The sequence below is a fragment of the Aedes aegypti genome, chromosome 2 (genome assembly GCF_002204515.2).
Source record: "Aedes aegypti strain LVP_AGWG chromosome 2, AaegL5.0 Primary Assembly, whole genome shotgun sequence".
Taxonomy (NCBI): Eukaryota; Metazoa; Arthropoda; class Insecta; order Diptera; family Culicidae; genus Aedes; species Aedes aegypti.
The window spans coordinates 363,222,313-363,248,199 of NC_035108.1; the positions used below are offsets into that span (position 1 = coordinate 363,222,313).

At 35.3% G+C, this 25,887-nt stretch overlaps 1 protein-coding gene across 3 annotated transcripts in view; it reads left to right on the top strand.

The window, feature by feature from the left end:
* Positions 1 to 15,772: 15,772 nt before the first annotated feature.
* The window catches only part of LOC5565708 (protein spaetzle 3), a 94,200-nt gene continuing 84,085 nt past the window's right edge, over positions 15,773 to 25,887 (top strand). Inside the window, exon 1 of one of the 3 annotated variants that reach the window (XM_021846516.1) lies at positions 15,773 to 15,909. The gene's annotated coding sequence lies outside the window, so the exon portion shown is untranslated. Of the gene's footprint in view, positions 15,910 to 16,175; positions 16,338 to 25,887 lie in introns of those variants that run through there. The other 2 variants (XM_021846515.1, XM_021846517.1) reach the window with 2 other exon arrangements.

Genomic DNA, 25,887 nt, shown 5'->3' on the forward strand with positions numbered 1-25,887 from the left:
CATCCGGGGCTGAATTTGAGCCCAGGAGGATTCTCGGTTCCACTCCAGAGTCTCATATCATAATAGAAACTGTTTCAAAATGGATGTTTGAAAGTGTTTTTCTCAATGCATAAAAAAGTATGAATGAAAATATGTCACAGTTTTACTGATTTGATATCATTTATATATTATTAGCAATATCTCACATTTCTCCAATTGATACAGGATTACTCAATTACTGAATCACATCCTGCTTACAAGTTGAGAATTCCCACAAAAGTACCCACGTCGAAAGTACTCTTTCGCGAAAACACGTCATAAAGTACACTGATCCCCGATTCACCTCACGATGATGATGTCTTAACGACGACGACACGGGAACGCTATTTTCCGCTTAATTTGAAACGGATACGGACGCCACCTTAGAATCTCCGCTGCTGTGTCTCGCTAAGCGTAACAGTAGGTTTAACTACCTCCAGGGATGCCAGGTGATTTTTTCCAATGTCTTCCAATTGCATGGAAAAATGTCTTCCAATGTCTTCCACTTAAATCATTTCAATTATCATGGTAACTTTATAAAGTTAATAAATTTTCGGGTTAAGGCCCAAGTAAAAATGGAATAAATGTAAAAACTGAAAAAATCTGTTTTCTGCTTTAAAATTCCCAATTCTTAAAAAATAAACAACATAAAACTGCTTCTTCAGTTGTGATACAATTTCAATTAAGCCTGGTTAGTAAGAAAAATAGGCTCTCCTTTATCATGTTTGACATGACTGTTGAGGAATTTCTTCAAAGAAATCCTTCACAGCAAATTCTTCTTGAATATCATTTTAGAACCATTCTTGTCAGGCAATAGCTGACCTGTGCAAGGTTTTATTTTCAACCAGATTTCAATTTAAACGGAAGTCCCCTTGGTTATGAATAATACTTCTTGAGAATTCATTAAAAGTTCAACCAGCAACTAGTCTAAGAATACCTTCACAGATTGCTACATGAACCCCTACATTTATTTGTTCACGAAATTCTCCAGTTGTGTTTCATGAAATGTATATAAAGGAATATGGAAGGATTCTTCTAAGATAATATGAATGTATTCCTCTAAGCATTGCAAAAAGAATAAATTTAATGAACAATTCAATTAATAAAATTTCTAGCAGAATACTTAATTTTCTATATTGCAAGCCAATCATCGAGAAACTTTTTGTTCTTCGTCCAAGAATTTCTTCAAATGTTTAATCATGGATTTCTGCAACAATTTATCCTGGAATTTCACAAAGAATGTTTCCAGGAATTCCTCCAGAAATTTTTATACAGATTTTTCAAACACGCCCACCTTTTTCTGCAGAAATCTCCAGAAATTCTAGCAAAAATATAATAATTTTTCATGGTTTTCATCAGGCTCTTAAGCAAATTTCTCAATCAGTTTTGCAATAAGTAGTCCATGTACGACTCTATGAATTCTTCTCGCGATCTTAAAAATTTCGTTAAAAGTTTTCAAACAAGTTACCCCAGTATTCCTTATAGCATTCTTTAAAAACTATCTGCACTATTAACTTCAGGGGTTCTTCCCTGAATTTCCTGCCATGGATTCCACCATGGATTGTGTTCGCTAGAGATTTCTCTGAAGGTTCCTGATGAGAAGCATTCAGGGATTTGTCCACACATAATATATGAAATACCTCTGAAAATTCTTTTAGTTTTTTTTACACTTTAATCGTTGCGCTGTTGTATTTTGTACAACACTGTTGAAAAAAACTTCGCTTTTTTCGGATGAACTGCCAATAAATCTCCGGTGGAGCTCCCGATGAACTTTGGAAGAATTGCTGGAAAAACTCTTAAGAAATTCCAAGATCAATTGTGGAGGAATTCCCTAAGAAACTGTGGAGGATTTTCGGAGGAACTCTGGAGTAAGTCCGGGTGGAAGACTGAAGGAATATCCAGAGAAAATCCAGAGGAATTCCTGGAGGAACCCCGGAAGAATTTCTGGAGAAACTACAAAGAAATTACCGGAGGAATTTTTGAATGGAAGGAATCCGTAAGGACTCCAGATGAAACTCTGAAGGAATTCTAAGATAAACTCGTAAGAAATTCCTGGACGAATTTTGAGAATTTTTGGAGAAACTCTGGATGATTTCCCGAGGAAATCTAGGGGAATACTCGGAGTAATTCTAGAAGAATTCATAGTGGAACTCCGGAGGATTATTACTGGTGGATTACTTGAGAAACTCCGATTAAATTCATGGAGGAACTATGGCGAAAATCCGAAGGTATTCCCGGTAGAGCTCTAAAGAAATTTCCGGAGAAGCTCCTAGTGGAGCTTAAAGGAGTTCCCGATTGAGCCGTCCAGAAATTGCTCGGGAGATTTTTTCCAAGAATTCCCCCGGAGATTTCCCCCAAGAACTCCTCCGGAATTTTCTCCAGTAATTTCTCATGTGATTTCCAATAGCAATTCCTCCGTGGATTTCGTCCAGAATTTGCACAAGGAATTCCTAAGAGGATTTCAGATAGCAATTTCAGCGGGGATTTGGTTCAAGATTTTCTCTGGGGATTTCGTCCAGAAATTCATTAAAGAATTCCTCTGTGGATTTTCTACAGAAATTCTTTCGGGATTTCCCAGGGAATTTTTAGGAGATTTTCTCCAGGAATTTAAACCAGGAATTTCTCCGATTATTTTCTCCGGAGTTTCCTTCTGAGATTTCAAGGGTTCCTCCGGCGATATCCATAGGAGCTCCTCCGGAAATTTTCTTCAGGAATTCCTCAGGGGATTTTCAATAGCTATTACTCTAGGGATTTTGTGCAGAAATTCTTCCGGGAATTTCCTTCAAGAATTTCTCTGGGGATTTCCTCTAAAAGCTCTTCCGAGTATTTCCTCCTGAAACTCCTCCTTGGATTTTCTCCAGGGATTCTTCTGGGGATTTTGCCCAGAATTTTTTTTCAGGGATTTCGCCAAGGAATTCTTCTTCAGAAACTTTTCTGGCAATTTAGTCAAGGTATTTCTCCGGAGATGAAAATCTCCGGAAAATTTTCTTCAGGAACTCCAGAAGTATTGGAATTGGAATTGGATATTCCCGAAGAAATCCTTGATATCGCCGGAGAAAATCCTGGAGCAAATCTCCAAAGAACTTCCTGGAGGAAATCTTTTGAAAAATTCTCTGAGAAAATCGCCGAAAAAATTTCTGGAGAAAATCCCCGGAGGAGTTCAATAATGAATTGCTGGATGAAATACCCATAGGAAATTCCTGGTGCAAGTCCTCAGAGATATTCCTGGAAGAAATTTTATGATAAATTCTCTAAAAAAGTCTCCAAAGGAATTTCTGGAGAAAATCCTCTTAAGAACATCTTAATGAATTTCTAGGCGAAATTCCTAGAGGAATTCCTGGACGAAATCCACTGAGGAAATCCCCGTAGCAGTTCTTGGATAAATCATCGAAGAAATTTATGGAAAAAATTCCCGAAAGAATTTTTTGAACAAATTTCCGGAAAAATCCCCAAGGAAATTCCTAGACCACAACTCCGGAAAAAATCCTGGTACAAATTTCCAGAGAAATTTCTGAAGGAAATTCTAAAAGGGATTCCTGGAGGAAAACCCCGGTAGAATTTCTGGACGATATCCATGGAGTAAAATTTCCGAAGGAAATGCATACCCGAAGAGATTCCTGGAGCAAATCCCCAGAGAAATTCCTGCAGCAAATCCCGGAGAAATACCCTGATGATTCCTAGAGGTGTCCTGTATGAGTTGCTGATGGATTCTCCGAAGGAACAGCCGGAATAATTGCCGGAGGAATCGCTGGAAGAGGAATGAATATTGTTTAAAACAGCTTCGATGGAATATTGTTCCTGTTTTCACTTACCTCAAATGAGTAGGATCTAGAGCGCAGTATCAGCGAGAAAAATCCGAACTTATAAACAAACATGTATAGAACCAGTTTATGAACAGTTCAAATATTGGTTCAAATCCGACCAAAAATGAACCAGGCAGTTAGCCTGTTCCAAAAAAATGGACCAGAAAACTGGTATAAAATAAAATTGGAACAATATTTGCAACACCGGTGCAAGCTCCAATTTATAACATGGGTCAACAATTTGGACCACCGGTGAAGTTGCCCTAAGGTTACCCATTGTTGAAGAAATTCTGGAGGAGTTTCAGGAGAAATTATACTGCTTCGCGACTAAAAATGGGTGAACCAACGTGCGAAGTTCGATTTTTGACCAACTTCGCCGCGTCGCAGCTCGATTCTCAATAGTGCGCATAATGCACACGGCGGAGGGCATAGATGCGCTCTATAGCGAAGCGACTCGCGACGCGGCGAAGTTGGTCAAAAATCGAACTTCGCACGTTGGTTTACCCATTTTTAGTCGCGAAGCAGTATAGTGAAAAAAATCTTTACAGATATCCCAAAGTTGCCTTGGGATAATTTCAGAAGCAACATTTGTAGCAATCTCAAGAAAAAATCATATAAGAATCTGTTTACTTTCTTTATAAATTCGTAAAAAAAACACGAGGAACACTGAAACAGATTTTAAAAAGTCCTTGTAAGAATCCTTGAATAACTTTGATGCTTCTATAATACTTAAATACATTACTAGAATGTCGACAAGAGTTCCTAGAACAAACTCTAGAAACATCTTTGTCAGAATTCTCAAATCATCTGAATCCTTGGAGAATTTTCAACGGAATTCGGAGAGGGATCGCTATAGCTCGATTTAGACGTGCAATAATCTTTTTGGAGGAGATTCTTGTAATTTCCAACTCATATGTTTTTTTTTTCTTTAAATCTAGTAATTTTAAAAATGCTAATAATTTAAAATTGTCTTCCAAATGTCTTCACAAATTCTGAAAAGTCTTCCAAAAATCATCCGTCTTCCAAATGTCTTCCACACTACTCAAATGTCTTCCAATGGAAGACATGTCTTCCAACCTGGCATCCCTGACTACCTCATCGTATTCGATCGATTGTTCTCCGTCATCGTTTGGGCGATTCGATTGATTTGATTGGTGGAACCGGTTGCGGATAGCGTCGTCGTCGTCGGGAGCAGACGAGGTTCTGCCGATATCCGCGTGTTTCGGTTCTCAGTTTCACGCGGTGATCGGCTGTTTTTATCAGTGGAGAAGGTGTTTGAATCCGCATTTTTGTGTGGCTCGCCTAATGAAGTGTGTGAGCCGGATAAATTGTTATGTTTATCTCGCACGCGCTTGCAAGCAGGCAGGCAGAGGCATGCTTTCCGAGAGAGTCGTTTTCTGTGGGAGAGGCGAGAGCAATGGATGGCGATGAACTTTATGACCGATGAACAAATATTGTTCCGAGAACTGAAGTGTAACGAAAGGCATAGAATAATAGTAGTTTACGGAACAAGTTGCAGAATGATGATTTCTACAGCACGAGTGGTAAATTTATACTACGAGGTTTGCCGAGAAGGATAATTACGACGAGACGTACTGATTTCAGTTGCGTAATGACTATTCCCGCACTGCATATTTCAGTGCAGGAAAGTAGGCCGTTTCATGACAGATTGGCGTGGTGAAAAACAGCCTATTACGATGAGAAATTGCAAAAATATGCACTTTCAATTTTTCCCTAGGTATTATAATTTTTTGTATCTTTATTTTTATATTTTGTCTTTAGGTCAAACTAATTTTTGAAATTCTATTCCATATTTCGGCTTGCCTGGAGCTATGGCATTGTAAAGAATTTACACTTGATAACTTATTGGCAAGAATACTGGAATTAGTACTATAGCATTTAATTCCAATTAGAGTTTGTATGAGAGTGTCCGTTTCCCGTTCAGTTTGCTTGTCTAAGTTTGTCCCGGGAAATCCCGGGATTTACCAACTTTTCAAAATATGTTTTAAATGATGGTTTAAATGAAAGTATAAATTTAACAATACAGTGTTTTTTTTCAATGAAATAAAAAGATAATATAACTTTCAATGGTAATATGTTAATTGTAATAAATCACATTTCATATACAACTTTCTTATGCTGATGAAGTAATTAGGCAAAAATCAAAACTTAGCTTGACTTATTTCGGATTTGCCAGGAATTTCTTAAATTCTCTGTAAATGGGAGTAGGATAAAAAATAAAGCCATAAGATTAAAAGAATTTGCTTCATTGATGTCTGAAGCATTTTTAGATTTAAGATGTTGTAGAAGATCATACTAAAAGATAGTTACTGAAAATTACCAAATGACGTTTAGGTCCTCTTTCAGATTTGCTTTCTCAGCCTAGGATTATAATAAAGGCTATGGTTGAAGAGAAAGGCATAAAAACTTTGCAACTTGGCAAATATAAATATGTGTTTCTTACTTGGTAAATTGGTCTTTTCTCGATAAAAAAAATCATTTTTTTTCTTTTTAATGATCCTTTACTATGTTATTAAATAAAGATTGATTCTGAGGAAAAAATTCATTGTTTTTCATTGAAACTTGTGTGATTTTCATCAAATTCTACGTACATTTCGGGATTTCCGGGATACTAGAACTAATATCCCGGGAAACGATGGAAAAAAAATCGTTTCTAGCGACAAACAACACGGTATATGAACGGTCTAAGAGGGCCGTCACTCTTAAAGCAGCATGATTTCAACACCTCACCACGCGCGCATTGTACCGACATATGGAGCATCCGATGCATTGTTTGTCGTGGGACAAAGAGTTTATCGGATATTGTTACAAGTAGCGATCAACTTGAACCATGGCGCATTCGCGCTTTAATTTTTGGCTAAAACCATGCCCGAATGATTTTATAATGACAAAGAATATATCCGAAGGGAAATCAAAAGATAAAACTGGAACAATCCTCGGCATAATAAAACTATGACTCGCGAACCCTTAATCGCTAGCACACATGCAGAACGATGCATTATTCGCGGAGCGTAGTTTGTTGTGATATCTTAACGACAAAAGGTTAATCGTTTTTGCTATGATCGCACGATAAAGAACAACCGCGATGCATCCTGGATTTTGTCACGATCACTAGATTTCCATCCTTGATCCCGGGATGTCCCGGGATGGACACTCTAGTTTGTATTCTTTGGCAAATACGCGTTATTCAACCTCAGCTGTAAATCAGTCTTCAGTGATCGTATACCTGTCTCGTCGAGTCTTGTAGCTTGCCCAAAGCATTCGTCGAATTTTCTTTTTCCGACAAAATGTTGGACCTATGATATTCTTGTTCTTGGAGAACTGTTAAGAATCATCCAAAGTCACTAAATTTGTTAGTGTTTAAGTTAATAGTTTTGTATGCTACAAGATGCATTGAATTGATTGAAAACCAATGCCGTATGTTAATCTCCAATTTCAGGATGTGGTTGAAACCTAATACCTTCAAATTTAGATTTTTTTTCTCAGTTGTTATTTCCAACTCAACGTAGAAGCTAGCTTCATGTGAACTGATGAAGTTTTGTTCGAGATTAAGCGTGTTGGTGAAATTCCAATCTATTCCATAGTCACGGTGCTTCATTTACCGTTATTATCAAATGAAATTACACAGAAAAAATATTTTATTTTTAATTTGATGTATACTGGAGTCTACTGTAAAAATAAATCAAATTCATGTGTTGTTACTGCACCATGTGAATTCAAATGAATATAAATTCAATTTTCAACTAAAAATGGTTGAATAGCACTTGATCGTGATCGGAAAATAATGGGGTGGTCGTTGAAATTTTGATTTATTTTGATACTCAAATTATGTGCATGAAAATAAACTTAAATTTACAACATATTTTTAACTTTGAACGCCAGATGATTTATATAAAGCCTGTCCACGTTAAATTTCGGACACCCAAATAATGGCAGCAAAAAAAAGTTACTCATAATTCAACAAAAACAATTGTTTATTTCAGAATAAAAGAGTTATATCTACAAAATAAACAGTTGACAAGGATGTTAATCCTTCTTTCTGTAAAATTCTCGAACTTTCTGTGGTACACCCGCCATCCGTGTCCGAAATTTATCGTGGACAGGCTTTACTTATTCTACATCTCTCTTCAAGGCGCTACTGTCAATACCGGATTTTTTTTTCTCAATGTTTTCAAATACATACAAACATTCAATAATATAAAGAATGACAATTATAAACTGTTTTGATGCAGGCTCAATCACTATGAGTCATTACGGAGCCAATTTCATTTTTACTTACTAACAAATACCATTTGTCGATCATGCATTCTGGTGTTCGAAACACAATTTTCATACTTACTTAGTGCATGTTGTATTACAAAGCGTTTGTTTGTTTCAAGGAATTCCTACGAGCCTGTAGGTTACGGCTGACGTAGGGTTAAGAACTTCTTGGAAACCTCCATGATCTTTTTCGCATGACTTATGTTATGTCCAGCTACATGTTATTGTCCACATGCTTAGATGGCGCTCACTTCGGCTAGGGTATGGAAAACGGTACCGTCAAACGGGGTAACTTGCAACAGGGGTGAAACTTGCAACACTTCGACATGTAACCGAATTGACGTTTCGTTTAGCATTTAGTCAAATTATTGTTATTCATTTCACCGTTTATTGACTTTAGGCTTAAAACAGTAGATTTTGTAGAGGGTTTGAGTATTGTTTCTTTTTTATTTGGTTTGCTGGAGGTAAAAATCGTATTACACGTTGTATTGTATGAAATTAATGCTGAAAATCGTTCTTCGTACAACACAAACGGTAAAAATGAGCCATTCAGGGCATTTGCTATCAGTTACAGTTCATAATAGTGTACTAATTGACAGTAAAAAAGTTTTGATAATTTGATGCTTGAACACTATAAAAATTCAAAAACGTTTTTGACTGCCCTTGTGGGGTAACTTGCAACAGCAATTTTCATCTCAATTGTTCGATATTTCTTGCCGGTTGCCATTAAAAACACATGAAAAAACGAAATTGAACATATATTTGTTCAGTAACATTAAAATTGTTGTACATCAATCAGTTCTATAAGCATTTGGTACTGAATATTAGAAAATTTATATAAATCGCAATACAATTAGAATTAGTTTCATTTCCTTCATGAAAATAGTAAAAACTTTCTGCATTGGAAACTTTCTGCATATAATATGATGATAGTTATGTCAAAACACTAAGAAAGGCTGTTTAAAGACATACATATCAATATAAGATACGTTGCTTCGGTTGAAATATATATAAATAAAAGTTATGTGATGTATAACCTAAAATACTATTACATTTGTTGATAAATTGTATTGAAACATTTTAATGGTTTTTTAATAATGGTCAAGACTTATGATATGCTAGAATTTCCCCGTGTGGACATCCTATGCAATACCAATGTAGTTTTCAATCGAATTGGTTTAATGCTCATAATTCAATCAAAAATAATTAGTTTTCTAAGAGTAAAGTATCCTGTTTCAGATTATTGTTATGCTTTTACTGCAGAAGTTTAGTAAATGATCATAATAAAACGATATAGGTTAAGTTTTTAATGATGAAATTTAGGTTGCACTATGTGTTGCATGTTACCCCACATCAGGGGTAGCATGAAAAATGTATACTTTTCGTCTCTCCTGAGCCCAGAAAACCAAATACTGTTAAAATTATTATCGCGTGGTATTATTTACGTGGCGATTAGGCTACCAGATGGTTTTTATCTCATCTGAATCCTTAAATTTTTCATCCATATAGCTTTGAAGTTGAAATGTGTTGCAAGTTACCCCGTTTGACGGTAATTGACTTTTATGGCAATTTGCAATACAAAGTTTGTAAAATAAAACTAGCTTCTGTAAGCAGGGATACTCAATTTAAAATATTATTTTCTAAACAATCTCCAGTATTTGGGCCATTCCAACTCAAAGACTCTTTGTGTGTTACACCAGCCTTTAAACCAACTAACCGCATAACAAGTTATGGGTCTGCGAAACAGGACACAAACTGAATGCAAAGAAATCATAAATTATTTTGATAATAATTGTTAGAGTTATTTAGTGGAATACCTATTAGTAAATGAAAACTGAATTCAGTACTATACCATTTAATTGTAACTTGTTGCTGAGAGGCCCTCTTCAGTGTGGGGTACTAGACTCAATTTAGAAAGTCGAGCTAGTACACGACACTGACGGTGAGGTGGAAAAACGCTTACATTGAAACCTCCATGAGTCGAAACTTGAAGGGACAATTGACTCATGGAAATATCGAGTCAAGGAACAAAAATGCCTTGGAAAGATGATTGACGGGACAATCTAAGGAACCATGGATTTTTTTTATTGGTTCCATGAGTTGACATCAACTCATGGAGGTTTCTTTGTATATGCCACAAACTCTAGTCAATGGTATTTTACTTTATTCGGTTATCATGTACAAATGAATTTCCTTTTTTTCAGTTTCCTACACTTTTCTCTTTGAACCAAAGAGTTAGTAATGTCGTATTTATCCGCATTTTGTTAGTAATGTCGCCGTTATCGTGCGGGGGTCTATTTTTGATCTTATAATGTACCACTTACAATGAATGGAAATCGGTAATGAACACAGATTTCATTTCCTATCAGTGCCGCAATCATGGCGTTTCGTTTCAAAATAAGGAAGGATGAACTTTATAAATAAAATATGATAATCATTTTATTATTTGAAACGTGTTAATACGAAATATGCACTCAGTAAGTGAATATAAAATTTCTGTTTTAAATGCCAGAGCTTACGATCTTCTTATTCTATTTCTTTCTCTAGCTGCGACAGATCCTTCTTCTTTGATTTGGCTCTTAGATTCATTGTTTTGATTCTGCGTTCCGTTCCATACAGTCCTTTTCCCTATTTTTCATCTGAACGATGTGTAAATTGGCGGGGGTCAAATTTAAAAGGGTTCAGATTAAATGCGGTCAAACCAACGGCGGTACTCGGTACCAACTGAGATCATTCTTGGCCAATTGACCTGTTATGCAGTCGTATGTCATGTGACAAGCACAAATATCCCCTTTTCTCTGTGAATTCAAGATAAATTTCATTAGCTTTCAGAATTTGGGCCCAGATGGGACCAAAACTCATGATTTTCACGGCTTCAAAAGGGCGTAACTGATTTTTTTTTAAATCTGCCTAGAAGTGTAGAATAAGCATATAAACTATCTGGAGATTAAAGTTTTCGAGTGCTATTTTTATTTGGTGACAACGGCGAATGAAGCACCGTGATAGCAGCCAACTCTTTAACCGTTATCAAGCGATCCATACAGTTTAGATAACACAGGCAGGTCTGGACTTATTTTGTGTGATGGACATTTTCCAGATCGGCTTAGCACATTCTAGGATAGAATGAATTTGCTTGAGAAATCATTGTTTCTAATGTCCACCATTCTAGCTTTAATGATCTTGTACTTCGATTGAAGTCCCATGTCAGCGCATACAGTACGACGAGTGCGTTGATACTGCTTACGTTAACGGATGAAATCGATTGTTTGACATTTGCAAAATGTCGTTAGAATGATTTTTAGAAGAACTAACTATTCGTCAAAAATCCAATTTCCAGAATTTTCCCGAACCGTTTTTGTTTGATTGGCCGATTTAAGTTATTTAGTACATTTTATTACATTCATTGGAATGATTTTTTGCAAAACAATTTAAAAGTTTATTTGCTTTCAGGAAAAGTTATAAATACGTTAGGAATATTTTTTAATGTTTAAAATATTTTAATAGTATAACTCAAAAAAATAGTGTATTATTTTAATAAGAAAATATTATGTAAAACAACTACCGAAAGCTAAACATTACATATACTTTGCAATTGGTTTAAATGGACAAATTGTTGTGAAGTTTTGCGAAAAAGTTACGCGTCTTCTCAGTGAGAATCGAACTCACGACTCCAGTGATGCATTTTGAACTGAACGCGAGCCAAAAATGAACGGAGCAAGTTCAATTTTTGCACGAGAACGCAGTAAACTTTGAACTCTCGAGCCAGAGCATGCCGCTGCTCTCGAACGGCCCGTTCAGATCGCAAATCATTACAATTGTAATTGAAGCATTTCTTGAATTGATGATACATTCAATTTTATCATAAATCAATGTGTTTTTTCTTACTTTGAGCACCTTAAAATCAACATTAGCATGGTGAGATGGCGTGAAATGTGTCAAAACAATCTGCGTTCACTTTTCTGCTCTCGAGGGTTCAAATTTTTGAACTGAACAATGAGCAAGCCTACTTGATCCCCCGTTCAATAAACTGAACTGGAACGCGAACTGATCTCGTTCAAATGCATCACTGCACGACTCCCTGATATCTAGTTAGGACGCGTTACCCCTATGCCATGAGAGGACTCATAAACGCAGAAGTAAACCTGATTTCGATTTCAGCTCAATAATATTTTATTTCGATGTTGATTTGTTAATTTTGTCAAGATTTTTTTTTTAAATGATTATATGCTATACAAAATAAAGGATTATTCGATGGATGTTTTCAATGAATTGAGTAGGCTTATAATGATTTCATTGATGTAACAGTTACAATTTTCAACGTAAGACTCTAGTTGGTTTTTGTTTCAGTACTTGAAAGGATTGTTTCAGTGTTGGTAAATATCATATGAGCTTCATACGATTTGTCAAGAATAACCTCCACATAGACATTTGATTAATGTTATATACTTTTTTGTTTTGAAGTCTAGCGTACGAAACGAAGCGAACAGATTTTGTTTGAAAAACATGAATAAATTACTCTCAAAAAGGAGGAATAACCATATAAACTTACTAGTATAAAAGAAATATACATGGAATACGAATAATTTGAAAAGGAATATTCCTTCATATTGGCTTTATTTTTACGTTTATGATAATTTTCCGGGATCTCGAGATTTTACGGGAAATGGTAGCTTTATTTCCCGTTTCCCGGGTAGTCAAATCCCGGGAAAATTGGAAACTCTAGTTTAGTGCTGTATAACACTATTTTCGTCAAGATGCCAAGAAACTTTTCAATTTTAGGTATTTGCCTTGATGGTGAGTTTCGGCTATCTGAATTCGGTGATATTTTGAAAATTACTAGGAGAACCCTCACCTGACCATGACACATGGTAAGAACCGCTGATCACATTTTTTTTCTCACTATTCAATATACAGTCGACTCTCCACGACTCGATATCCAATGGACCATTGACTTATAGAATTATCGAGTTTATTGTACATACCGAGACAATAAAATATTTAAATCAAAGGATCTAATTTCTGTATTTCGAATATATTTATGATCATTTTCGTAAGAAAGCATTGTTTTGTTAAAAGCATTTAAAAAAGTTATATTTGAAAACTTTTTTTTCAAATGTTTACTGAAAATTAATATATTATTCACATGTTTTTTAATTTTTCATTATAATTTGCAAGTCTTTATTCGCTTCCAAGCAAGAAGTGGTCCATTTTTCTTTGTTTAAGAACGAGTTTTAGATAGATATTTATTTATGGAGAGAAAATTGCCCCCGTGACATCCACTAGTGGAGATATCCAGTTATGGAAATATCGACTTATGGAGAGCAAGGTTTATGGGAACCGAAAAATCTATCGAGTTGTGGAGAGTCCACTGTAATACACGAGTAGGTGTCTGTTTCGAAAACAAATCATAAGAAATGGTGGAAGCGTTTCGTAATAAAGTTTTAAACAATCGAGTAGCTTGGGAGTAGCTTACAATCATCAGTGTTCAATTTCAAGAATTCCAAACATTACAGAGTCGATAACGGCGCCGGCCCTGATCTTACAGTCTTCGAGGAAGGTAAGGAATGTTAGTGTGACATCCATTGTACTAAGAACCGAGTATACCTCTGTATCTTCATTGTTGTCACGGGCAGGAGTGTTTTTTAGTGCGAAGGGTTGAGTACCCAAGGAGGAACGAATAACTCACAATAACTTATGCACATCATATTTTGGTATCATACCATGATGAGGTATTGTTCAGTTGTCAATACCTCATTTTGGTATTATAATGGTATTTGAAAAAAAAAAAAAATGTTTAAAACAATTAAAAATACTTCATTTTGGTATTCGATAGCTATTATGGACTGCTGGAGGTATTGAAAAATTTCTCTTTTATGTGAAAATCCATCATGTATTATTTAGGTATAACAATACCTGATCTAGTTTTCAGCTTGGTAGTTGTGAAATATGTAAACAGTATTATTTGAGGAATTTTACCTTTTATACAGGGCTCATTCACACCTCATTCAGGTTGTAAGTATTGAAAATTATGTGGTATGGAATACCTCAATTTGGTATTCAGTAGTTATTTTCTTCTGCCCGGGTAGTTACACAATCTGGATTCACCTTGGTAAGTGATGCGATTAAACCTCAATTGAAAAAGTCAACTTTTGGCACAGTTGGTGTTCAGCCATTTGGCCGAATGCCGTTTGGCCGAACGCCATATGGCCGAATGGGTCGTTCGGTTGAATGCCGTTTGGCCGAATTACGATCGAAAAAATAATTATCAAATTATTTCAACGCTGATGTGTAAGATTCATAAATGTTGCCCATTAATCGATCTGCTAGTTAATTTGTTGATCTTTATGATGTGATGGGACGTCATATTTGTCGCTATACAAGTGCTCCAATGGAATCATTTAAACTATTCGCTCATTCAGGGTGAAGTTGTGAACTCGCGTCAAGACTCTGCGCTCATGGTTGGTTCGTATCTGAGCTACCAACGGTTAGGCTAAGGTTTGAAATGGTTTTGATAATTTTGCAAGGTTTTTTTCCTTCTTTTGAACATAGGCTATTCTTTCAACTTGAACTGGTTTCATTACTACTAGCAATAATTTATAAGTCTTATTTTTAAGCAAAACAAATCACAAGATTTTCATGAAACATGACGATTCGATAGTTTTGTGTTTCCAAGACATGGGTAAAATTCTAACAATGTTTGTATAGCCAATATTTTATACCTTGTGAATATTTATTCGGGCTTTTTTGAAATGTTTTCTTGTTTATCCTGTTATTGTTGATGTTGTTCCAAGAAAAAATCATGCCTAGTGGTAGAGCATATATTAGTTAACAAAAGTGCTGAAGACACAAAATTGCTCAGATTATCATTTACGCTGCTAATAAATACAAAAAGTGAGTGTCCAAAGCAGGCTATTCTTTCAACTTGTACTGGTTTCATTACTACTAGCAATAATTTAGCTTATATTTAATTGGGAATTTTACCTTCTTTAAATCATTGGCAGTTCTTCAAAATTATGCTGATATAACAATTATTCGCACTACACCAGCTTAATTTTTTTATAAGATATTTTTCCTTCTTTTGATCATAGTCTGTTCTTTTACATTTAGATATTTTTCATTGTTTTTGCAATTATAGCTTATAATACGTTCATAGAGAGTCTTATTAAAAAATAAATTGAATGACTCGGTGAACACTTACGTTAAAGAAGCTCACTAGTTCTCCGTTGTGAAAATAAGAAGCCAAACTTGTGGTTACTAGAAATTAATTAATTTACTAAGTACTATCACAATGATTGAAGCAAATCGATGCTACAGAAAGACGAATAAGTCGTAAACCGTAACGAAATTTCGTAAGACACGTTCAGTATATATGGATCTTTAAAAAATAATGAATTTTGCACAATATTCAATGAAAATCTTAATTGCTCAGGTTCGCCGCTTGACTATTTAACCACAAATCGTTCGTTTTAGTTCCCGTTGTAGCCAAAATGAATTTTTAATATTCATTCTTCTCTAGAGAAAACCTAAGTATACAACTCGCGACTTAAGTCCAAAGTAAGTAAGTGTCTCTCACTCTCTTCCGCTGTTGGCGAAACACGTCATGCCGGCCAACTCTCGCGAATCTTGAACTCATATCTCGTGGCAGTCCGGCCAGTTCGCGCTCAGTTCGTTTCGTTCGCTGGTAGTGTCAACACGCTTCCTCATTTCGTGAGCAGTGTTGCACGCGGCTCGCGCGGTTCCTTCCCTCAGCATTGACGGTTGTGTGGTGCGTAATCTTGTTTCCTGCCGTCTACTCCCGCTATACTAAGTGAGACGGGGGTTTTTTAGTGTATTGGAAGTTGATATTTAGTATATTGATGCGAGAAGAGCATCAGCCGAACGCGCCGCAGTCTGGACGAGAGTGTTAATTTCGCAACCGAAGTCGACGAATCTTTCGGCTAATTCGTACTTGAAGTTCAATGTCGTTATCAGCTGCGTCGTCTCTCGCCGTTGATGATTTGCCTGTGTGAATGCTCGGTGTGTGCTCGAAGCTGATCTCCATTATCGACTGCGGCGGTTTGGCGGTCAGCTCGATGAGAAGCTGTTTGAATGCTAGTTTTTTTTTCGGTGGAGAATAGAAGTAGTTTTGAAGCAGTGGCAATACTAACAGCAGCAACGAGGAATAGTAGTGACGGTTTAGTGCTACCATTGAGATGGAAATGTAAATAGCAGCCCGGAGAGGTTCACTGCCGCTAGGTAGAGAAGCGCGCAATTTAGTGCAATTAAATGGCTCAAAATGATGCAATATCTTGGAGATCTGGTTGATGCTAGGGAGAATAGTACAGCGAGCGTCCCGAGAGCTTCTATCGTTGTCGTTGTCGTTGTTGTCATTGTTGTTGCTGCGTGAGCGTTTGTGACCACGAGGGTTGAAGTTTCCGATTGGTAGACGGTTACTTTAATAAAAACCATTTCTTATTAGCTTTAAGTGTTCTTCAACTTATAAGTATCGTGTTAACAATTGCAAAAATTACACTACCACACATGATTTTACACTGTGCCAACAAAGCCGTTCCATTACTCTAGGGGGCTGGAAAAACTCCATTTGTGCGTTTCCTAGTCAAAATCGAAGCACGTTTCGTTTTTTTTTTCTGTTTTATGGAACAAGTTTGCGCTACCAAAATGATTTCACATTATGTACCAATATGTATAATGATCCACAAATAAGCTCACGTGTTTTATAACATTAGGAATGCATCAAACTTTTATAAGAAGTTTATGTTTCCCTAAATGATAATTTTTGTTTTTATTAACGAGATTTTCTATCCTAGGCTAGTTCATCATGGGGCCAACCTCCCTTCCAAAGGAAGTCGTTAATATAACATTAAGATCATAAGAGACTATAAATAAAACCAATGTTATTTTTTGGAGGCGTAGCAACTATTCCAGGTATTTCTAAACAAATTCCTTTAATCGTTTTTGAAACATTTCAGAAGCATTTGGAATTAAACAAACAAAATTTTTCAATCATCAAACAAATGTTCCAATAATTATATGTAGGTATTTTTTTAAAGTTTTGTCAAAATTTCTTGAAACTTTGTAATTAATATTTTCGATGCAGCTGAAAGTATTTATTAAAATCAAATGAACAATTAAGGTTTGACCCCAAGAACCCGAACCTTTTTTTTGTTAGCTAAGTATTTAGTCAAATTTTACGACCTTCAGAAGATATGTATTTTCTAAGAAGCGATACTTTAGTTTTATAGATTAAAACACCTTAGGATGCTATCAAATCGTTTAGCAGTCGGTAGAAACAACTCTGTCCCATTGATGTATAATGAATTACCTTCCATTATTAGGATAATCAATGAAAAATGGGTGTTCCTTCTTAAAAATTAGGAATATATGATTTCAATTTGGTCGGTGTTCAGACAGATCGGGCAAGATAATAGTTTGGTGTTCTTAAGATAGGTTGAAAACTTCAACAATTTCGTTTTCTCCGATGCTTTTTCCGATCCAGCAAATAATTCAAATATTTCGATTTTGCGAATGCCGGGGGTATATTTTCTTGAAACCATTTAAAACACTTGGTCTAGTCTGTCAGCACACCGACCATTCATCCCATTACAAGAATGGACGCAAGCAAGATCGTTCCACTACAGTAGTTAAAAGATCAGGTTATGAAGTCATCCGAAAACAAAATTGGTCCTTGTAAAATAAATTCTTTGAAAATAAAAGCAAAACACTTTTCTGATTCAAAGACTTATGTTCTATCAATTCTGTAAAAAAGAACGAATATGCTATCACTGGCAGTTGAGTTTTGCCAATGATGATTTACTTCCGTCCTACTGCAACATTTGTGGAAACAATTTCTATTGCAAGTTACTGCACTCAAAGATTAATGAAGAATATTGAAAAATGTTTTATTCATTTTTATTACCCGTGTTTTAGAATGTTATATACCGTCAAACGGGGCTTCTTTTGACATTATTTCCACATTCTTTAACTTTGAGGATTTGTAACTCTTAGAATTATGGATGGATGTTGATGAGTTTTGCCTATAATTAAGTTGTATATGTACGTAACAAATGTGCAAAATACGATGCAAATCCATCAAGAAATAACAAAAATGCTTGAATAGCGAAAAAAGTGTTTCCTTCATGACAAAAAAGGGGATATTTTGGATATTTTCACAATTTGCTAATGAAATGATTTTTCCTTATAACTTTCAAACTGATTCAACTAATTGTCATCCACTGTGATGTTATGGAACGTTTTTCATTGATAACCTTAATGTAGAAAATTTCAAAGCTAGAATCAATTAAACATATATAAACTTAAATTTTCAACTTCCTCTGAAATGGACTATCAGTTATGAATGCTCGATTTTCAAGTCGACATAAACGAACGACGTAACTACTAGCTACTGCGATGATAAATAAGTTATGTACAAAAACTTTTTTTTCTATTCTTACTGTTATATGAACGATATGTTGAAGGATGACATTAATACCGGTAACTAATTTAATACCAGTAAGTAATTTTCATTAAAAACGCAATCTATGAAGTAAAGTTTAGCAAGATAGTAAAGAAGTAAGTTTGCTTTTGTAATATGCTTTTAGCTTCTTAGCAGTTTAGAGCTGGTTTAAATGTAGTATGATTTAGGCATTTAAAGGATGCAACTGTTCTGTACTACAAATTCATGTAAAATATGACGAAAAATATTTTTTTAGAGATTATGTTGTGAATTTGGCATTGGTACGTATTGAAATATATGTGTTTTATATCTATTTACTTTTACAAACATTTATTTTATATTTTTTAAGTTGTAAAATACACAAACCAAAACATTATAATAAAATAATAGTCGCAAAAATAAGACCTTTGATCAATTATTTTAATAAAACAACAATTTTAAGCAAAACAAATCACAAGATTTTCATGAAACATGACGATTCGATAGTTTTGTGTTTCCAAGACATGGGTAAAATTCTAACAATGTTTGTATAGCCAATATTTTATACCTTGTGAATATTTATTCGGGCTTTTTTGAAATGTTTTCTTGTTTATCCTGTTATTGTTGATGTTGTTCCAAGAAAAAATCATGCCTAGTGGTAGAGCATATATTAGTTAACAAAAGTGCTGAAGACACAAAATTGCTCAGATTATCATTTACGCTGCTAATAAATACAAAAAGTGAGTGTCCAAAGCAGCCCCTGGAATCAAAAGTAGCCCCGTCCGACGGTACTTGAATTTCTTGACTATTTTTTTTTAAATTAAAAACCACGTTTTTAAAGGAAGTACCTTTGAATCATAAAAAATATCGAAACTCAATCCTGATTACGTTAATGGATTGTAATAAAGGACATTGTTCGCTCCAAATCGTATTCCAAGATGGCAGCTCCCTCTTGGATTTCAATGAAATTTTCCGCATATGTAGACCTTGACATAATACGCCACTTTACTATTCCAAAATTTATCTGGACTATCAGTTGAAAAGGGTCAAACTTTCTTAGCTGACTTTTTTTTACAAAATACAGATCGGATTCTATTATCCGGAGACTCGATTATCAGGAATTCTAGACTCAATTATCGATAGTATTTTTTTTTTCGAATATTTTTCTTTGGTTTTTGTACATACATTTCAAATAATTCAGTCCTACATTTTACAATGTTTCAACAGTACTGGTAGTAGTAAGGAGGGGCTAAAAAAGGGGTTTGTATATGTTTGAAAATTAATTATATTCATTGTAAATCTTATTCGTGAATTCTAATAATATAGTTATTTCATGTAAATTCATTATATGATTATTTATAGAAACACGAAGGTAGCTAGGAAGAGGAGGGGCTAAAGTAGGGACTATTTCGTACGTTTAATCTCAATTATATACAGTCAAAATCATGAAATATAATGAAAATATACTAGAAACTGAAAAAATGGCAACTAAAGCTCTCTAATGATTATTTTATTACATTAAGAATAGTTCATTTTTTTTAATAAAGTTAGGGAATTGTAGGTAATAATATGATTATACATTGAATGATTACTTTCTCTGAAAACCATAGACTACTTTTTATGCTACTCAAGACACTCTTTAACCCCTCTACCGGCAGCTTAATTTTTTACCGCTAAAAAAATATTCAAATCGCGATTACTTGTTTGTTTCTTGATATTTTACCACCATTTTTTCACCAGCTCTCAAAAAACTCTTCTAGTTTTAGAATATGTGTCGATACTGATCATTGGTCATCTGGAACCGAAGATATTTCAAAATTCCTTGGGGGACCGACGCGAAGCCATAACCCACGTAAATATCTCAGGCGACAGAATTTTTATCGTATTCGGATATTCACTCCTCAAAAATAAAACATTAAAGGAAGTATGTTGTGAAGAAATGAAGCAATTTGGTGCAGCCGTCTTTGAGTAATAAGCATTTATGTTTCTGGTACCACACTGGACAAATAAAGATCTTGAAAAGTCTAAAAAACCTCATATCGTAATTTTCAGATTTCTCCAAGAATACTGTACCGATTTGTATATTTTTTTTCACAGTAGCTTCTTATTACCTTACATTGTTTAGCACACATTTTATTTTTTATATAAATTGACCAAAAATAAAATGGCCGCCAAAGACATGGGTAATGGATGGATAATGTCGGTCCCCCAAGGAACATCGGAATATCTTCAAAACTAGATCAGTAAAGATCATTATCGACACGGCTTCTTAAACTAGAAGAGTTTTTTGAGGTTTGTGAAAAAATAGTGCCAAACTATTGAGAAAAAAAAAGTAATCGCAATTTGAATATTTTTTTCAGCGGTACAAAATGAAGCTGCCGGTAGAGGGGTTAAGGGCTGTCCCTTGATTACGTAAGACATTTGAGCTTTTTAAACCACCTCTCTCCCTATGGTAAGGCTATTGTATGAATAATGTTTTGAAATGCTTCTTTTGCGCATCATTTTATACCAAAAATAAACAAGTGAAAGTCACAAATATCTAAGAATTCAAAGAAATTCAATAAGCAACGCGATGATGACATACTTACATACTATTATTATTACCCAAAATTGTAAATTAAGGTTGAGGGCATCGAAGTGATATGCAAATATAAATAATCCCAGATGTTATCGAATCAAGCTATATCTTCAAGATGAGACTAAACTTTACAGTACTGGCTGCTGACATCGAAGTTTCAAAATTCTGTTACTTCGCAATCGTTCGACCAATTTTGATGAAATTTTCAGGAAAAATACAAATGAGTTATATTTTTGATTCATTTATTGAAAATTTCATATTGTTACGCAATAAAAATATTCAAACCTCGATAACATTTTTGTGTCTCCATATTTTTGCACCAATTTTTATACGATTTCTCTCTCCATATCCCGATATCTTCTTTTCTCGATATCTCCATGTCTCGATGTGTTCCTGTTGATTTTATGCTCCCAATTTTCTCTCCATATGTTGATATGAACATTATCAAAGATTACTAGACCAGATTTAAGTGATTCAGAACAATTTGGAAACTCTAAATGAAGTTTTTGCAAATTCTCATCGTAATAGGCTGTTTTTCATGACGTCAATCTGTCATGAAACGGCCTACTTTCCTGCCCTGCAGTATGCAGTGCGGGAATAGTCATTACGCAACTGAAATCAGTGCTGTAATAATTCATTACGCAACTGTTTTGAGTTGCGTAATGAATCATAACACAACACTTTTTCAGAAATTGTAAAATAATGGTGAATGCATTCCGATATAATTCCTGGTGCCCTCAAGTGGTCTTTAACGGAATTTCTAAAATGTTGTACGTAACTCGTTGCAGAACTGGATTTTTATGGCAAGCCTCGTAGGATAAATTTACCACTCGTCCTGTTAAAATCATCATTCTGCAACTTGTTCCGTAAACTGCTGTTGTTTGTTTATTATTTTCCTAGTAACGGAGTGATTTTCAATCTAGTGCTCATTAATTTAATGTTCATTGTCTCGATCTCTCCCTACCTCGATGGTCCTTTCGATATCGAGATGAAGAGAGGCGACGTATTACATTGATTTCAACAAGTATTCTTGTGTTTCCCCAATAATTTTAATTACGAAATATTCTATGAAGATCAACAAATTAGGGCTTCAGTCCAAAGTCATTACCAAATTTGAAATTTTTAATACATGAATCAAAAATTTAACTCATTTGTGATTTTTCTTGAAAATTTCATCAAAATCGATCGAACATAATTTTGAAATTTCGATGTCGGCACCTAAGTAGTATTGTAAAGGTTAACCACGAAATTATCCCATATATGCCTGAAAATAGGACAGAAGACTCGAACGCCAAGCGTCCTATGAATTAGGCAGTATTTGTAGTGAAAACATCTTGAAAAAAAAAGAAGTTTAGGAGAAAACTGCCCCCTGCAAAGTTGATCACAGGACTGTTGATTTCCACTTGGTAATTATTTTAATTCAGAATTAACTCACTAAGTGGCGCACAGGCTTCAACAAATGACGCATTTAGAAGCAACATATGAAACAACTTTCTGGCGTTCTTTAGTGATCTTGACTGGTATTTTGTGAACTTATTTTTTGGATTTGGGCTTGCAATCACAATCAAAAGCGTCGATAATTTCAATTCATCGCCGGCATTTCGATCCTATGGTTTGGATCTTCTTCAGGGCTCGAAGATAACCAACTTGTTAAATGCCGTTCCTTTACACGGAAATATGTCGGGTTAGTTTCCACATTAACAAATGTGGTACCCTCAGTGATCATAATAGGTCATTGACAGGTCTGTACACATCTCGCGCATGGATGTTTCACAGCCGGAGAATGGAATATTGGCGTACAAATGTCTGCTTCGTTTGTATCTCATTCCAGCAAAAAAATACAATATAAAGGTTTTTGGCAAAGTTGATCAACTATTTTTTTTTTACTTATTCGTTTATTTGATAGGCTCAAGCGCCGTCAGGCATAACGGAGCCGAATTCATTTGATTTGGTTTACAAAATCTTGTTTGCTTCTTAAATATCTATGTTAGTTTTGGGGAACCGAAAAACTCGCGGTTTGGTCGAGGTTAGGGAATACAATTATTTTTTGGGTAAGGATGGGATTTAAAGGTTTGATTGATCACAGTTAGCAGCAAAGTGGCGGTATGGTGCTGTTCGTCAGTCATGGGGCGGACTTACACGACCTGTAACGATACAACAAAACGGTTTCAAGGAAAGCAAGGTGGACAAACGGAACGACAGACATGGGTAATCAAACAAAAACGTCAATATCCTTCAAAAATTTGAAGAGGAGGAACATGTAATCGAAGTCTAGCCTACCCAAAACATCTCTAATGTCTTCCTTATCTGGTTTTCCTTGGGCCCTGAGGGATGCACATAAATTGGTTCTGGCAGTTTCGTATTCGGGACAATACCACACGACATGATTGATGTCTTGGTAACCTGCGCCGCAACCACATCGATTGCTGTCTGCGAGGCCTATTCGATAAAAGTGTGAACCCAGGGAGTAGTGATTGGACATCAGACGACACATTACCTTGATAAAATCTCGGCTCATGTCCAACCCCTTAAACCACGGTCTATTCGATACCTGTGGGAGAATAGAATGTAACCACCTGCCTAGATCCCCTTCATTCCATTTTTGTTGCCAACTGATCATGGCTTGCTGGCGAGCAATTGTGAAAAATTCATTGAAGGTAATACGCCGTTCGTAAATATTACCTTCCATAGCGCCCACCTTGGCGAGTGAGTCCGCTTTCTCATTGCCCGGAATCGAGCAATGAGAAGGGACCCAAACCAAGGTGATGTTGTGATAGTTGATCAACTATATGAGATCTATCCGCCGAAAACATTATTAGTCCGCAAAACACTCACAAGATAGCGCAAGTGGTCGAACATTTTGATTGTTTCAGTGATGAGGACAAAGTTGGTGTCTTCGACAAATGTGTTGAATTAAATGAGATCTCTTCGTCCAAAAACTTATTAGTCCGGAAAACATTCACAAGATGGCGCTAATGGACAAAGACCTTGTTTGCTTATATCTCAGTCTAGTTATAAGATACAAATTTAGTGTGTACAGCAAAGTTAAATAACTAAATGAGACCTAAATAAATCCTTTTTAGTTCGAAAAACACTCACAAGATGGCAAATGGACAAATATTTTATTTGCTTATAAGGTAGATGTACCAATAGTGGAGGTACTAAGCACGATTGAACTGCATTTAACCGCTTAAATTCGAGAAGCGCAATTAATGCGCATGTTAATGTTGTAACGGGAAGTAACGACCATTGACTTAAAAAATAAAAAGAAAAATGATTACATAGCAGTAACCCACGGCATGTCAGTGAAAATAATACCTCCACTTTTGGTACTCTGTTCCATTAGTTGCGTTATATTTTTAACTTGTGTTCCTATAGTTGCGGTATCCGTGGTTTTCTTATGGGATCCTTCACTATAGGAACACTTTACCGCAACTATTGGTACAAGCGAGTGAACTTCAAGTAATTTTGGAGGTATTTAGTCAACTTTGAAGGCAATCCAACGTTGTTTTCTACTGTTCCAGGATTCAAGAAGCTGATCTATCGATTGGGAGTGCCTGACAATGCCAGTTCTGCAGCTAATTCATTAAAAGCGGCCTAAACAGAATTACCGCAACTATAGGTACAGTCACAACCATTGGATCATTTACCCTATATAAGTTCAGTTATGTGACACAAAATTGGTGTCTTTGACATAGTTAAACAACTAAATGAGACCTATTCTCATTAAACCTTATTAGTTCGGAAAATACTCACATGATGGCGCTAGTGGGCAAACATTTTATTTGCTTATATCTGAGTTAAGTGATTAGATACAAAGTTGGTGTCCCGGACAAAGTTGCTCAACTAAATGAGACCTATCCACCTGAAACCTTATTAGTTCGGAAAACATAGTGGCACTAGTGGTCAAACATTTTATTTTTTATATTACAGTCCAGTGATGAGATACGAAATGGTGTCTTCGACAAAAAAAGTCAGCTAAATAAGATCTATTCGCCTAAAACATAGTAGTTTGGAAAATATTCCCAAGGTGGCGGTGGTAGGCAAAGTTGGTGTCTTCAGGGGATCTCATTTCGGGGTGAAATTGATCACTTGTCAATGCCATTATTGTTAGTTTCCAAAACAACTTTATATGATAAATTTGAGCTCCCTGAATCCGAATATGCTTGTAAAATTTTTAACAATGCAATATTCATATATATAACGAATAGTTTAATTTCAAGAATTACGCCGAAAACGCCTAAATGTATGCAATTTCCTAAGGAATTCAATGATATCTAACAGAAATTCAATTATTTCAACCATATGAGCTAATTGGTACGAGTTTTGGTGATGAAATCTGGTTTGGGGATATATCTCAAGCAACGTCACAAAATTTCAGGTTTATACCATGTTCAAATCCTTGCTTATAAATAGAAGTTCATAGCTGTTTGTCAATACTGCACCGTGCATGATTTTGAAATTTTACGTTATTTTCATAGTAATAAACATTCTTTAACGCAAAAAAACTTCACAACACACAATTCTACAATAGTTACGACAAGCAACGTTCATTTACTGCAGCTTACATTGATATTTGTGCTCAATTACGAATAAATAAAATCGTGTGATACGATGATCAATTTCACCCTTCTGATCAATTACACCCGATTTTACGGTAATTGAGTTTGAGCTTGATTGATCGCCAATGATTCTTTCCAAATACATAGATAGTATTCCCATTAGATATTATGCAGAAAATGCTGTCACACGACCTGTATTGGTAAGAATATGCA